At 41.1% G+C, this 13,262-nt stretch overlaps 1 long non-coding RNA gene across 2 annotated transcripts in view; it reads right to left on the reverse strand.

Annotated features, from left to right (window-relative positions):
• Positions 1 to 273: 273 nt before the first annotated feature.
• LOC129556862 (uncharacterized) overlaps positions 274 to 13,262 on the reverse strand; it is a 622,407-nt gene continuing 609,418 nt past the window's right edge. For both annotated transcript variants that reach the window (XR_016037858.1, XR_008686110.2), the window contains one exon: positions 274 to 568. This is a non-coding gene — a long non-coding RNA (uncharacterized LOC129556862). The remainder of the gene's footprint in view (positions 569 to 13,262) is intronic.

Raw genomic sequence — 13,262 nt, forward strand, 5'->3', positions numbered from 1 at the left:
AAAGGGTTGCAAGGCTACCTTTTATGTCAGGATTAAATGAAAGAACTCAAGTGAAGTATTCAGCACAGTGTTTGGTGCATAATAAGCCTTAAACAACAAGCAGCATTATTCACACTGAACAGCATTTGGTTCTATATGTCATAGAATCCCCAATTTTTAGGACTGGAAAGAAAACTGAACTTCTTTAAGCCCTCTTGTCTTCCTGCCCATTTAACTACAAAACCTTCTATTTGGTCTCTGACTCTGCTTGGATGCCTCCTGAGATGGGGGGCTGGCTCACTGCTCTTGGGGAGTCCCTGCCTTCTTTGGGCTACTCTGTGGATGTCAGTTAGGAGCTCTGTATACAGGTGTGATGTACTTAAACCGCTTTCCAGTTGCAGGGAACAGGAAGCTGTCCCCCATTCAACTACAAAAACGTAGGCTGCCAGATAACAGGATGCAAATTATAGTTTGGAGGATAATTCAGCAAATAACTCAATGACATACTCACTGGTGAAAGAATCAGGCTCTAGATGCTTCCCTTTACCCCTGGAGTTCGTGGTTCTCCAGTCCAGCTGAAGACAAAGTCCTGAGGATGAGGAAGAACCCAATTAATTTAGACACATTTTATAGACCAGGCATCAAAGATCCCAAGGGAACTCTGAAATCACCCTTTTCTTGGGTTTACGAGGACTCGTAAACAATACCGCCCATCCCTGGTTATTCATGCTCATTAAATGTCAGAATAGAGAGATTAGAGCTCGCAGGGGTTCCCTCCCCACTACTCCGGGGATGCTTGCCTGCATTTATGATGAGAAGGCCCTGGGGTGTTTAATAAACTACCTGATTTGTCTAATACAATCCTCCCAGGGCCTTGTTGATGTTCCCAGTTCCACATCACACATTCTGATATTGGGATAATACCAGAATGTATTTAAAATTCCCACTGTGTCTATTTCATCTTTATTTAAAGGAAATGAATTCCAAGGTTTAAAGCAGATCTTCTAATGTAAATGTACCTATGCACCTAGGAGTGAGGAGCTGAAAATATCACTATCATATATATCAAGACAGTAAGGGAAGGATTACTGCATAGGAACTGCACTAGACATTCATGGCTCGTCTAACTTGAGAACCTGCTTCTCGAAGCATTGAGGTTTGTGAAACAATGGATTCTTCTCCTTAAGAAGTACATATTTGTATAAAGCTGAATTTATTCTCATTTAGGGTTTAATAGATTTAATCATCTCTTAATGATACATTTTATATGGACTATTAAAAGGTTTGGATTCAACCTTAGAACTTAATTTGACCAATCCCTCCTCTTACAGATGAAAAAACTGAGACCCAGAGATGTTAAAGGTTATTCCCAAAGTCACACAGGTATACAAGTGTAGGACTAGGATTTGAATCCAGATTTTAAAAATTCAAATGGTTCAAAACTCACCCCATATGTTCTGAGATAAGCATTTCCAGCAGTCTCTCTGGCATAAAAGGGAAGTGTTAATGTTTCCTCATTCTCTACATCCAAGATCCTATTTATTTGGAATTACCTTGGTGGAAGAATCAACTTGCTCTCGCACCGGTGCTGTCCCTGCCTCCTACCACACTGACAAGGAACCACAACCCCCTTCCCCTGACCTCCCCCAACACGCACACACGGCATCTACATATGTGCAGCAGGCCTTATAGGAGACTTGAGGAAATAGGGATTTGTGTCACCATGTTGCTTGTTTCCTTTCAGAGCACCTTTCTGCAGAATTCATCCCAGAAATTCCCTGTCCCTCACTTCAAAAAGAGAATAATTTAGTTAATCAATTCTCTTTCATTTAGGACTGTGTTTTGTTGCAACAGAGACCTGTAAAACAATGCCTGACATAATTTTTCTCTCATGTAAAAGAAGTCTGGAGGTGGGCATTCAAAGGCTGGCGAAGTAGCGTCACAATCTCATCAGTGTCCGAACCTACTTTCATTTTTCCATTTTGCTATCCTTCGCACAAGCCTATTGCCCTCAAGCAAGATCACCTTAGGGCTGCAGAATGGCTGCTGCAGCACAAGTCATTACATCCATGTTTCAGGTAGAGGAAGAGGGAAGGCCAATAAGGGGCTTGCCAACAGAGTCAATGCCTTTTTCAGGGAGCATTTCCAGAAGTCTTACACTACAGTTATTTTCTTGATTCAATTGGCCAGAAGATATGGGCACTCTTCTCCAGAGGGGAGGCTGGGAAATCTAATTTTTCAGCTGGCACATTGCTACCTCCAATGAAATCAGGGACCCGTGTAAGTAAGAAGAGAAGAATAAATTTTGGGTAGGCAACCACAATGTCTGCCACAACTCCCAACTCAGTTTTGGGCCTATAGCCAATGATTGGTTATTCTATTAAAGCTAAGAGGCCATCACAGGGCTGAAGGGATGGAGTTGGAGGAAAATAAATGGCTGAATCTTTCACCTGCTGTCTTCACTGACAAGTCTCTGCAAGTGGATAGGAACAACAAAGAGATTTATTTGGGGGCAACAAAGAGATTTGCCCAGGGATGTGAAATTTACCACCCTCCTTAGAAGGCAGAAGCGGTTACAGTTGCCTTTTGTTTTCTTATTTCTACACCCAGGGGTTGTTGTGAGAATCAGAAGACAGATAGGGGAAAGCATGTTATAAACTATAAAATACTATTCAGTGACAGCAATGATTGTTTATCATTATTACGAGTGTTGTCACATCTTCTAAAGCTGCGTGATCAGCTGAAGAAAAGGATTTTCTGATGCAGAGCAAGAATGAGAGCCAAAGAGAAAAGGAGAGAAAGAGTGGGGGTTGGGGGGGAAGGGGCAGAGGGCAGAGAGAGGAGAAGGGGAGAGGGAGGGGAGAAGGGAAAGGTGGAGAGAGAAGAGTGGAGGCCCCTTTTCTATCAAAGGCAGAACAAAAATATATTGACATAATTGAATCCCATGTCTGACCCAAACACATATACCCAGGAGTCAGCATCAAAGTTCCTTGCTCAGGGTTTTCTCTCTAAAGAGTATCCCCTTCATTTTTGTTTTTGTCTGTTGCAATCAACATGTGGGATTTTAGGTCTCCCACATTCCCTGCTTTGGGAGCTCAGAGTCTCAAACACTAGACTGCCAGGGAAGTCCCACGCCCCTCATTTTTAAGCAATATATACGCAGAAAATTATGTGAAACATATGCAAAAGCACAAAGAAGTTTGGTTTTTTTTTTAAACCTGCTTTATTGATGTATAACTGACATGCCATAACTATGCACATTTCAAGTGTACGATTTGACATATTTTGACATATGTGTACACTCATGAATCCATCACTACCCTCAATGTAATGAACACATCCATCACCCCCTAAGGTTTCCTCATGCTCCCTCCCTCCTGCCCTTTCCTGGCCAAACCCCTTCCTGCCAGGAATCACTGATCTACTTTCTGCCACTCTAGATTCCTTTGCATTTTCTTGAATTTTATACAAATGGAATATAAAATTCCATAATGTCCTCTTTTTTGCTTAGCTTCATTCGCTTGGCATAATAATTTGAAAAAAACCCCCACAATTTATAGAGAAGTATAATTAATGATGTAACATAGATTCTCCAGGACTGAGAACAGATAATTAGCCATATTTGCTTCAGCTCTCCTCTTGTTTTTCTAATGTGATTTATACAAAGAAAAAAATTGTAAAAATTTGCATAATTCAATGAATAATTATAAAGCAAATCCCCGTGGCAAAGAGATGAACATTGTGAGCACCCTGTTATCTTCTGCGTCCCCTGACAACTACTTCTTCCTTCCCATTCCAGGTCACCACTATCCTCACTTTTGGGAGAATCACTTTCTTGCTTGCCTTTTTGGTTTTATGACCTGTGTATGCATCCCAGTATGCTAGCGTTGAGCCACTTGTTTGTGAATTTTCTACGAATGAAATCATATTGTTTGTCTTCTTCTGTGACTTGTGCTTTTTACTGTTAGGTTTGGGAGATTAGCCATTTGTGCCATGTGGCTATGATTTGCTCATTTTAATAGCTACAGAATATTCAACTTTATGAATATACCACGGCATGGTACAGCCCACACCAGAAAGAAATCTTTTAAATGTGATCATCATTGTTTGGCTTGCACTGGCACCCAAGCCTTGTGCCCATCAGACAGTCATCACAGGATAGAAACAGGCGAAACACCCTTACTCTTGTGGCCAGGCCCCTGACCCCCCACCCTGTGTCTGTGGAAGATTAATCCATTAATATTCACGTATGCAAATCATAAATATTTACAACAATACCTTCTGACATAGTATTCTTTCTGAAGAAGCAAAGCACAAAGTAGTTTTTTTAAAAAAAATACTTGAACTTTATGTAATTTCATTAAGTCACCCCAGGCTAATAAAGTACCAGAGACTGGGTGGCTTAAACAATAGATATGTACTTTTTCTCATAGATCTGGGGGCTGAAAGTCCAGAACTGAGGAATCAGTAGGCTTGGTTTCCTCTGAAGCCTCTCTCTGGTTTGCAAAGGGCTGCCTGCTCCCTGTACCCTCCCAGGCTTCCTTCTCTGTCTTCTTCACTGTCTTCTCTCCATGCCTGTTTCCCAATCTCTTTAAATACCTCCATCAGATTGGGTTAGGACCCGTCCCAGGGGCCACAGTTTATCTGCATCCCTGTTGCGAGGCCCTGTTTCCAAACTGAGGTGCTGGGGGTGAGGACTCCAACGCCTGACTTCTGGGGGCGGCATGATTCAGTCCACAGCAGTTGTGCGGATCCGCGGGAGACAGGAAAACAAGGGCGAGCTCAGACACTCTCCTATAGCTTACTTTTCCACTTCCACTCTTTTCCTCAGGCCTTCAATCTAGAATATCCTGGCTCCCTGCTCCTAAATGCCATCATTCCCATGCTGCTTTAAAAGATGTTACTACAAATTACATAGGAAATACAAGAAATCAAAAGCTAGTTTTATGTTTCTTCATATACAAGAGTGACACAGTAAGAGTCACCGAAGTCAGTGCTTGCAGTCTGAGGCTTTTTTTTTTTTTAAGGTTCAGTGCATTATTCAAGTTGAAAAAATAATGATTTGGACCTCGGCCTTCCTCTAGCAGATGGATCACGTTGCCCATCCCCAGCCCTTTTTTAAGAAGCTCCCTTTATTCTGTGATACCCCAAGTGTCCGCAGGCATGGTGGCTTACAAGCACCTTCTCACATGGTGCATAATTAGATCCTAATCACCACCCAGTGAAATCATCTGAATCCTTGTTGTACACATGGGATAACTGGAGCATCAGGAATGCGGGATTTTCAAGGTCACACAGCAAGAAAGGCATAAAGCCAGTTTTCATTTCTCAGTGCAGGTGATAGAAATTCTACAGTTCTGTGTTGCCTTCTCTCCCGCAAACTGGCAGTATGTCCACCATTTTTTTGTTTCACTTGGTGTGCACTGGTGCTAGTCATTGGGAGGGGGAGCAAGTGAACACATGATGATGACTCAGCGATCAATAAGAAAATGGACTTTTCTCAGTGAAGCAGAGGTGGGGAAGCAGTCAGCTTCTTTCTTCTACTAACAGGGTATATGTTTTGGTTTTCAGTCAGCATGTGTCCTAGGTCCCACTCACCCTTTGTCTTTCATGCTTTCAAAGCTTTCTTTTTCCTTCATATTCCGCCACAAGTATTTGTTTTTGTTTTTTTACTTCACCTGTATTTAGTAGTTGCTGTTCTACTGCAAAGAAGTACTTTCCTCTCTCCTCCATCAGTTTGTATATTCACTTATTAATTCATATCACTATGGTCTCCTGGATTCTTGCTTTATTTAATGAGTTTTTGTTTTATTCCATGGATTTCAAAGACCGAACTATATATTTGTTCAGTGGGAACCGCTTCATTCTGGCTCCTGGGTCCTTTTGATGTGTTCCCATAACTCTGTGAGCATATCCTTGTTGTTGCTGTTCAGTTGCTAAGTCGTGTTTGATTCTTTGTGACCCCAAGGACTATAGCAAACCAGGCTTCTCTGTCCATGGGATAGCCCAGGCAAGAATACTGGAGTGGGTTGCCCTTTCCTTCTCCAGGGGTTCTTCCTGGACCAGGAATTGCACCTATGTCTCCTGCATTGGCAGGTGGATTCTTTACCACTTTACCAGGGAAGCCCGAGCATATCCTTACTTGGCAAAAAAAGGTGTTTCATATTTTTCTTTTACTTTCCTTAAATTCACTGTATTTTGAGAATTGGTGTATACCACCCGTGTTAAAAATTGAAGCCTTCAGCCATTGTACGAGCCAGAGGAGATCATGATTTCTTCTCAAAATATGACCCTTCTCTGCCTTCAAATGAAAGGATAAAGAGGATGATTGCCCCCAAGAAGGCCTGTGTTTGTAATTCATTCCAAGGGTAAACAAATCTACTAACTTTAGTTTCTTAAGGCATCCCTTTCATGGAAGAGAATTTCAAACTTTGTCTCAGATGACACTACATAGGAAGCAGGAGATCAAATATGTGGGATAGGGTAACAGGAGATCACTATGGAATGGACTGCCTCCCTTACTAACAGTGCCTCTGACCCACATAAGGCTGTCCTCCCAAGGAGCCTACAGGGCAGGCGGCAGAGCAGCAAACCTCAGGGTACAGAGGACCTTGTCACTCCTGACTACCACATGGTGAAAAGTAAGCCTCTGTGCTGGGGACACCTGAGTGGTCAGACTATCCTTTCTACACTCACAGGTGCAACCAGAGCCTACTCTTAAGACAGTTTTGATCATGGCCCCTTTTCTGCTGCTGCTGCTGCTAAGTCACTTCAGTCGTGTCCGACTCTGTGTGACCCATAGACGGAAGCCCACCAGGCTCCCCCTTCCCTGGGATTCTCCAGGCAAGAACACTGGAGTGGGTTGCCATTTCCTTCTCCAATGTGTGAAAGTGAAGGAAAGTGAAGTCGCTCAGTCATGTCTGACCCTTAGCGACCCCACGGACTGCAGCCTACCAGGCTGCTCCGTCCATGGGATTTTCTAGGCACGAGTACTGGAGTGGCTTGCCATTGCCTTCTCCGCCCCTTTTCTATCAAACATAAATTCAATCAGGAAAGATTTGAAACTTACAGAAAATTACAGAGAAGTATGTCAAAAGCACCAATGTGCCCATCACTAGATAGAAGAATTGTTAACATTTGCCTTAGATCCTTTTAGAAGGAAAGTAAAACTACAGATAAAATCGAAAACCAATTGCCCTCCCTCTCCCTCCAGAGGTAACTCTCAAGTTAGTAGCCAGCTTCTTAGTGCTCAATATTACTTTGTTTTTATGTGAGTAAACACCAATGTGTAGTATTGACTTGTATATTTAAAACATTTCATAAGCAATACTTTTAAACATGCTATGCATCTCAGGCCGCAGGCCCTTATTCCACAAAGGCCCAAGACAAACCCAGAGCAAGCTAAGTCCAAGATGGCAGGCAAAGTAGGCTAAAGGTCACCGCTTAATGTCCCTTGATTTATCCCTGTATTTCCATGGCAACCTCTGAGAGCAGATGGACACTTACCCTGATTTCTCTGTGTTTGCTTCAAAAGTACCTGGTGTTTGGCAGAGATGCTCTGGGGCTGTTCTTTGAGAGATATATAATGGTCAACCACTGGAACTCTCTCGGAAGACCATGAGAACGCGCCTGCACAGATAAACCAGGGGGGGCTGTCCTGGCATTACCTTTGCTTTATTAGCTTGCTAAGATCTCCAGCCAAAGTGGGGACTCATGCTCTGCTAGACTCAATTTGTGCCATGTGTGAAGAAGGATGGAAAATTGTGCATGCCCTGTCTTCCCCGGGGAATCTCTGCAGCTTTCCCAGAGCCCTATCTGCCTCCTAACCCTTTGAGTTCCCTCACTCCCCTCTCTTTCGGAAGAAGGTGCTTTTAGGGTGGGAGCTTCCCTTCTCCATTCTCTGACCATTGAGTGAAAGCCTGTTTTGATTGCACCAAACTCAATTTCGTTACTGGCAGAGCAAACCGGAGAAGGCAATGGCAACCCACTCGAATACTCTTGCCTGGAAAATCCCATGGACGGAGGAGCCTGGTAGGCTGCAGTTCCTGGGGTCGCTAAGAGTCGGACACGACTGAGAGACTTCACTTTCACTTTTCACTTGCATGCATTGGAGACGGAAATGGCAATCCACTCCAGTGTTATTGCCTGGAGAATCCCAGGGACGGGGGAGCCTGGTGGGCTGCCGTCTATGGGGTTGCACAGAGTCGGATACGACTGAAGTGACTTAGCAGCAGCAGCTGCTGAAGCAGCAGAGCAAACCTGGGTGGAGAAAGAACTCCCTGACTGATAGGGTGTGTGGTGGGAGGGGAGCTTTGGTTCAGCTGGGGCAGCAAGAGGAGTGTTTCATGTCTAACTCAGAACTAGTATCGTACTGCTTGTATCTTTTTTCAGTTGGCTTCTGATTTTCACCTAACACTGAGATTTAGCCATGTTAATATTAATAATGTAGATCTAGTTCATTTATTTGTTAGATACTATTTTGTTGTATGACATTCCTATAATATGTGCATGTGCCTGCTAAGTTGATTCAGTCTTGTCCAACTCTTTGAGACCCCAAGGACTGTAGCCCGCCAGACTCCTCCATCCAAGGGATTTTCCAGGCAAGAATACTGAGTGGGTTGCCATGCTCTCCTCCAGGGGTTCTTCCTGACCCAGGGATTGAACCCGTGTTTCTTTACACCTCCTGCATTGGCAGATGAATTCTTTACCACTATCCTCATCTGGGAAGCCCTTATAATGATATGATATTGCTCTTATTAATTCCTAATGCTTTGTACATTCTTTAGGATTTTCTTTGAAGATAATACACTCACCTGAAATAATGATAGTTTTGTTTCTTTCTATCCCTAAGCCTCTTATTTCTATTTTTAATATAATGTTGAATAGGAGTTCAAGTGGAGATTATTTTGTTCTTTTTCTAATTAAAAAGAGATTGTAAGGGTTGCATTTTTAGGTATGATGCTTCTGGTAGGTTTTGGTAGTTACCTTTTTATCAGGTTAAGGAACCTACCTCTTAGTACTAGCTTGCCTGGAGTGATTTTTCAAAATGTCCATTCGTGACTGGCTTCATTATGTTTCTTCTTCTGAATCTATTGACACCGATTATATAATTTTCTCCTTTTAATTTCCCAATTTAGTTAATTACATCACTGGATTTACTAATGTTAAAGTATTCTACTTTTTTTAAAGAAAAGATGAGATAGAGGTCCAACCTCTATTTATTTGGTCAAGATGTATTTATTTTTAAACACAGCTCAATTAAGTTTGCTATCAAGCTGTTTGCTATCTATGTATTTATTTTTAAAATTCTTGTATTTTTGTACGTTTGAGGTGGGGGGGTGCTGTACATCTTTCTCCCCTGTCTGATTTATTATCTAGACTGTGCTGGATTCATAAAATAAGTTGAGAAGTTTCATCTTTGTTTACTGTCTGGAAGATTTATATATAGTTGGAATTATCTGTTCTATGAAAGTTTAAAGGATCCACCTGGAGAACCATCTGTAATCCATAATTTCTTTGTGGGAAGATTGAAAAACTATTAATTCAAGTTTTTACATTGTTATAAAAGTACTTGAGTTTTCCATTTCTTCTCAAATTAGTAATGGCAAGTATAGTATTTTAGATTGGGGTAGATAAACTATGGCATCTGAGCCAAATGCAGCAACTTTTTGTGAATAAAATATTATTGGCACATGGCCATACACATTTATTTACATATTGTCTATGGCTGATTAGGTTGAGTTCTCCTAATCAATCCCTAGAACCTCTCCTCTGTCTCCTTGAATCTCATAGCTTTTCTATCCTCAGTGTAGATGAAGAATTTCATAATAGAGTTTTCCGTTCACGTCATCTGACTTAGTCACCCATCAGTCCTTCCATTCAGTGACTACTCGGTATCCACATTCCCAGTATTATTTTAAAAGCACTGGGGATATAACAATGAACAAACAAGCCCATGCCCTCATGAAGCTTATGGTCAAGGACGGAGTCTCAGACAATAGACATACACACATTATGCCTGGTGTATTTGGGAGAAAAATAAAAAATAGTAGTCTTTGACTACTGTTTCCATTTCTGTAACATTCTTTGGTCTATTCAAGTTATTTATTTCTTTTGTGTCAATATTGCATTTTATATATATTAGAATTTATCAATTTCATGTAGGTTTTCAAATTCATTACTGTGGAAGGTTTCATTCTTCTGTTTTCAACTTTTTGCAACTTATTGTCTTTGTAGTTGACATAATGCTGATTTTTTTAAAAAAGCCCAGTCTTACTGTTTTTCTCTTCTAATTGAGACATTTTCTAATTTATATTTATTTTATGTTTGAACTTAGTTGCCATTTTATTCACATTTTTCATTTATTTGCCTTCTTTTATTTCTATTCTTGCTTATCACTGGATATGAGCAGGTTTAAAAGTTATACTCTATTTTATGCATCTGATGATTGCTTTAAACTTAAGATTAATATATATTTAAAAATTTCTCCAATTAATGTATTAAACTTGTCAGAATTTATGTCTTTCACCTAAAATATCAAACACTTTAGTCCGCTCTCTTGTCCTTCAGTTTCTCCCCCACCCCTATTCCAATGCCATCATTACATGAAAATGATTTATTTTCTTTTTTTCAATCATGCCATATTTTTAAATTACCTTCTCGGATTTATATCTCTTAAATTTTGACTACTTTTTTTCTAAAATTATTTGCAATATGTGGTAACCCTTTTTGTATCTTACATGCCTGAGAATTTTTTATTACCCTTCACATTTTAATGCCAATTTTTGGATATAAAGTTCTACTTTGTAACTTTTTTTCAATTAAAAAAATTACTTTCTGCTTCTTGTGTCCTACACTTCTTTTGTAAGGGCTAACGCCTCTCTGCAGATTGTGGCCTCTTTCTCTCGGTATTTCTCTGCTTTCTTTAGGTAGGTATTCTCTAACCATGAGATTCTTTTCAAATTTTACCTTTGCCTTTGGGACAGTAAAAGAATCACTACAATCTAAGTATAGGTTTTCATTCTCTACTTTAAAAATGTGAAGTCTTTCATCTTTTCTTAATTCTAGAAAATTAATGTCCATTTATTTGTTCAGATATTTTCTCCTTTCTATTTTCCTTTTTCTCTCTCTTGTTAGAACTCCTATTATTTGGATGTTGAAAAGTTTACTTCTAAGATTTTTTTTTTTCTTTTGTATTTCTTAAGAATTTTTTTTTGTTTTTTTTGTTTTCTGTTGCCATCTGGGAGAATTCCTCAATTTGATCTTTCAGTTCACTAATAAATTCTTCATAAATCTGTACTAAATATATGAATATATTCCTCAGCTAAATCTGTCCTATCATTTATCTACATTTATCTAATAAAATGTGAATATTTCCACTTGGATTTAAAATAGTTTGCTGTTCTTATCTCATAATCCAATGATTTATTATGTTTAAATTCTTGGCCTAGTCTTCTGTTTCATCCAATCCCTGGTGGTTCATTTGCCATTTTTATTGTAATTTTTCTGATAATGTCACTTTTAAGATGCCCCCCTGCCCCCCAGTGAGCTCATGCTACTCTGGTCATGTATATTTGGGGATTTGCAACAGAGAACTCTAGTCTGTGTCTGTCCTTGTGAATATAAAGTGTAGCTAGTGGATAGTGTCCCCACAGGGCCACTATTGATTACTTCTGATTGCTGACTCCTCATAAGGCAACCCTCTGGTTCAGGGTTTCGATGTAAACTTTTAAGGACTAGATGCAACATAGTATCTTGGATTGGATCCTGGAAAAGAATAAGGACATCAGTGGAAAAAACCTGGCAAAATTGAGTATGGTTTTTGCTATAATAATGTACCCATGTTAATTGCACTGCAGTTATGTAAGACATTAACATGAAGAGAAACTGGATGAAGGGTGTACAAGAAACCTTTGTGCTATGGCTGAAATTTTTATGTAAACCTAAAGGCGATACCATACCACCTGACCTGCCTCTTGAGAAACCTGTATGCAGGTCAGGAAGCAACAGTCAGAACTTTACATGGAACAACAGACTGGTTCCAAATAGGAAAGGGAGTGCGTCAAGGCTGTATATTGTCACCTTGCTTATTTAACTTATATGCAGAGTACATCATGAGGAACGCTGGGCTGGAAGAAGCAGAAGCTGGAATCAAGATTGCTGGGAGAAATATCAATAATCTCAGATATGCAGATGACACCACCCTTATGGCACAAAGTGAAGAGGAACTCAAAAGCCTCTTGATGAAAGTAAAAGAGGAGAGTGAAGAGGTTGGCTTGAAGCTCAACATTCAGAAAACAAAGATCACGGCATCTGGTCCCATCACTTCATGGCAAATGGATGGAAAAACAGTGGAAACAGTGTCAGACTTTATTTTTTGGGGCTCCAAAATCACTGCAGATGCTGACTGCAGCCAGGAAATTAAAAGACGCTTACTCCTTGGAAGGAAAGTTATGATCAACCTTGATAATATATTAAAAAGCAGAGACATTACTTTGCCAACCAAGGTCCATCTAGTCAAGGCTATGGTTTTTCCCGTGGTCATGTATGGATGTGAGAGTTGGACTGTGAAGAAAGCTGATCGCCGAAGAATTGATGCTTTTGAACTGTGGTGTTGGAGAAGACTCTTCAAGGAGATCCAACCAGTCCATTCTAAGGGAGATCGACCCTGGGTGTTCATTGGAAGGACTGATCTAAAGCTGAAACTGCAATACTTTGGCCACCTCATGCGACGAGTTGAATCACTGGAAAAGACTCTGATGCTGGGAAGGGTTGGGGGTGGGAGGAGAAGGGGACGACCGAGAATGAGATGGCTGGATGGCATCACCGACTCTGTGGACATGAGTTTGAGTGAACTCCGGGAGTTGGTGATGGACAGGGAGGCCTGGCGTGCTGTGATTCATGGGGTCACGGAGAGTCGGACACGACTGAGCGACTGAACTGAACTGAACTGAAAAGGTGATGGCACCCCACTCCAGTACTCTTGCCTGGAAAATCCCATGGATGGAGGAGCCTGGCAGGCTGCAGTCCATGGGGTCGCTAAGAGTCGGACATGACTGAGCGACTTCACTTTCACTTTTCCCTTTCATGCATTGGAGAAGGAAATGGCAATCCACTCCAGTGTTCTTGCCTGGAGACCCCCAGGGATGGGGGAGCCTGGTGGGCTTCTGTCTGTGGGGTCGCACAGAGTTGGACACGACTGAAGAGACTTAGCAGCAGCAGCAGCAGCAACATTGGTGGCTTAGTTGCTCAGTCGTGTCCCTCTCTTGCGACCCCATGGACTG

Source organism: Moschus berezovskii, chromosome 7 (assembly GCF_049115385.1).
Source record: "Moschus berezovskii isolate FMDL1 chromosome 7, NW_MosBer_1.0, whole genome shotgun sequence".
Lineage (NCBI taxonomy): Eukaryota > Metazoa > Chordata > Mammalia > Artiodactyla > Moschidae > Moschus > Moschus berezovskii.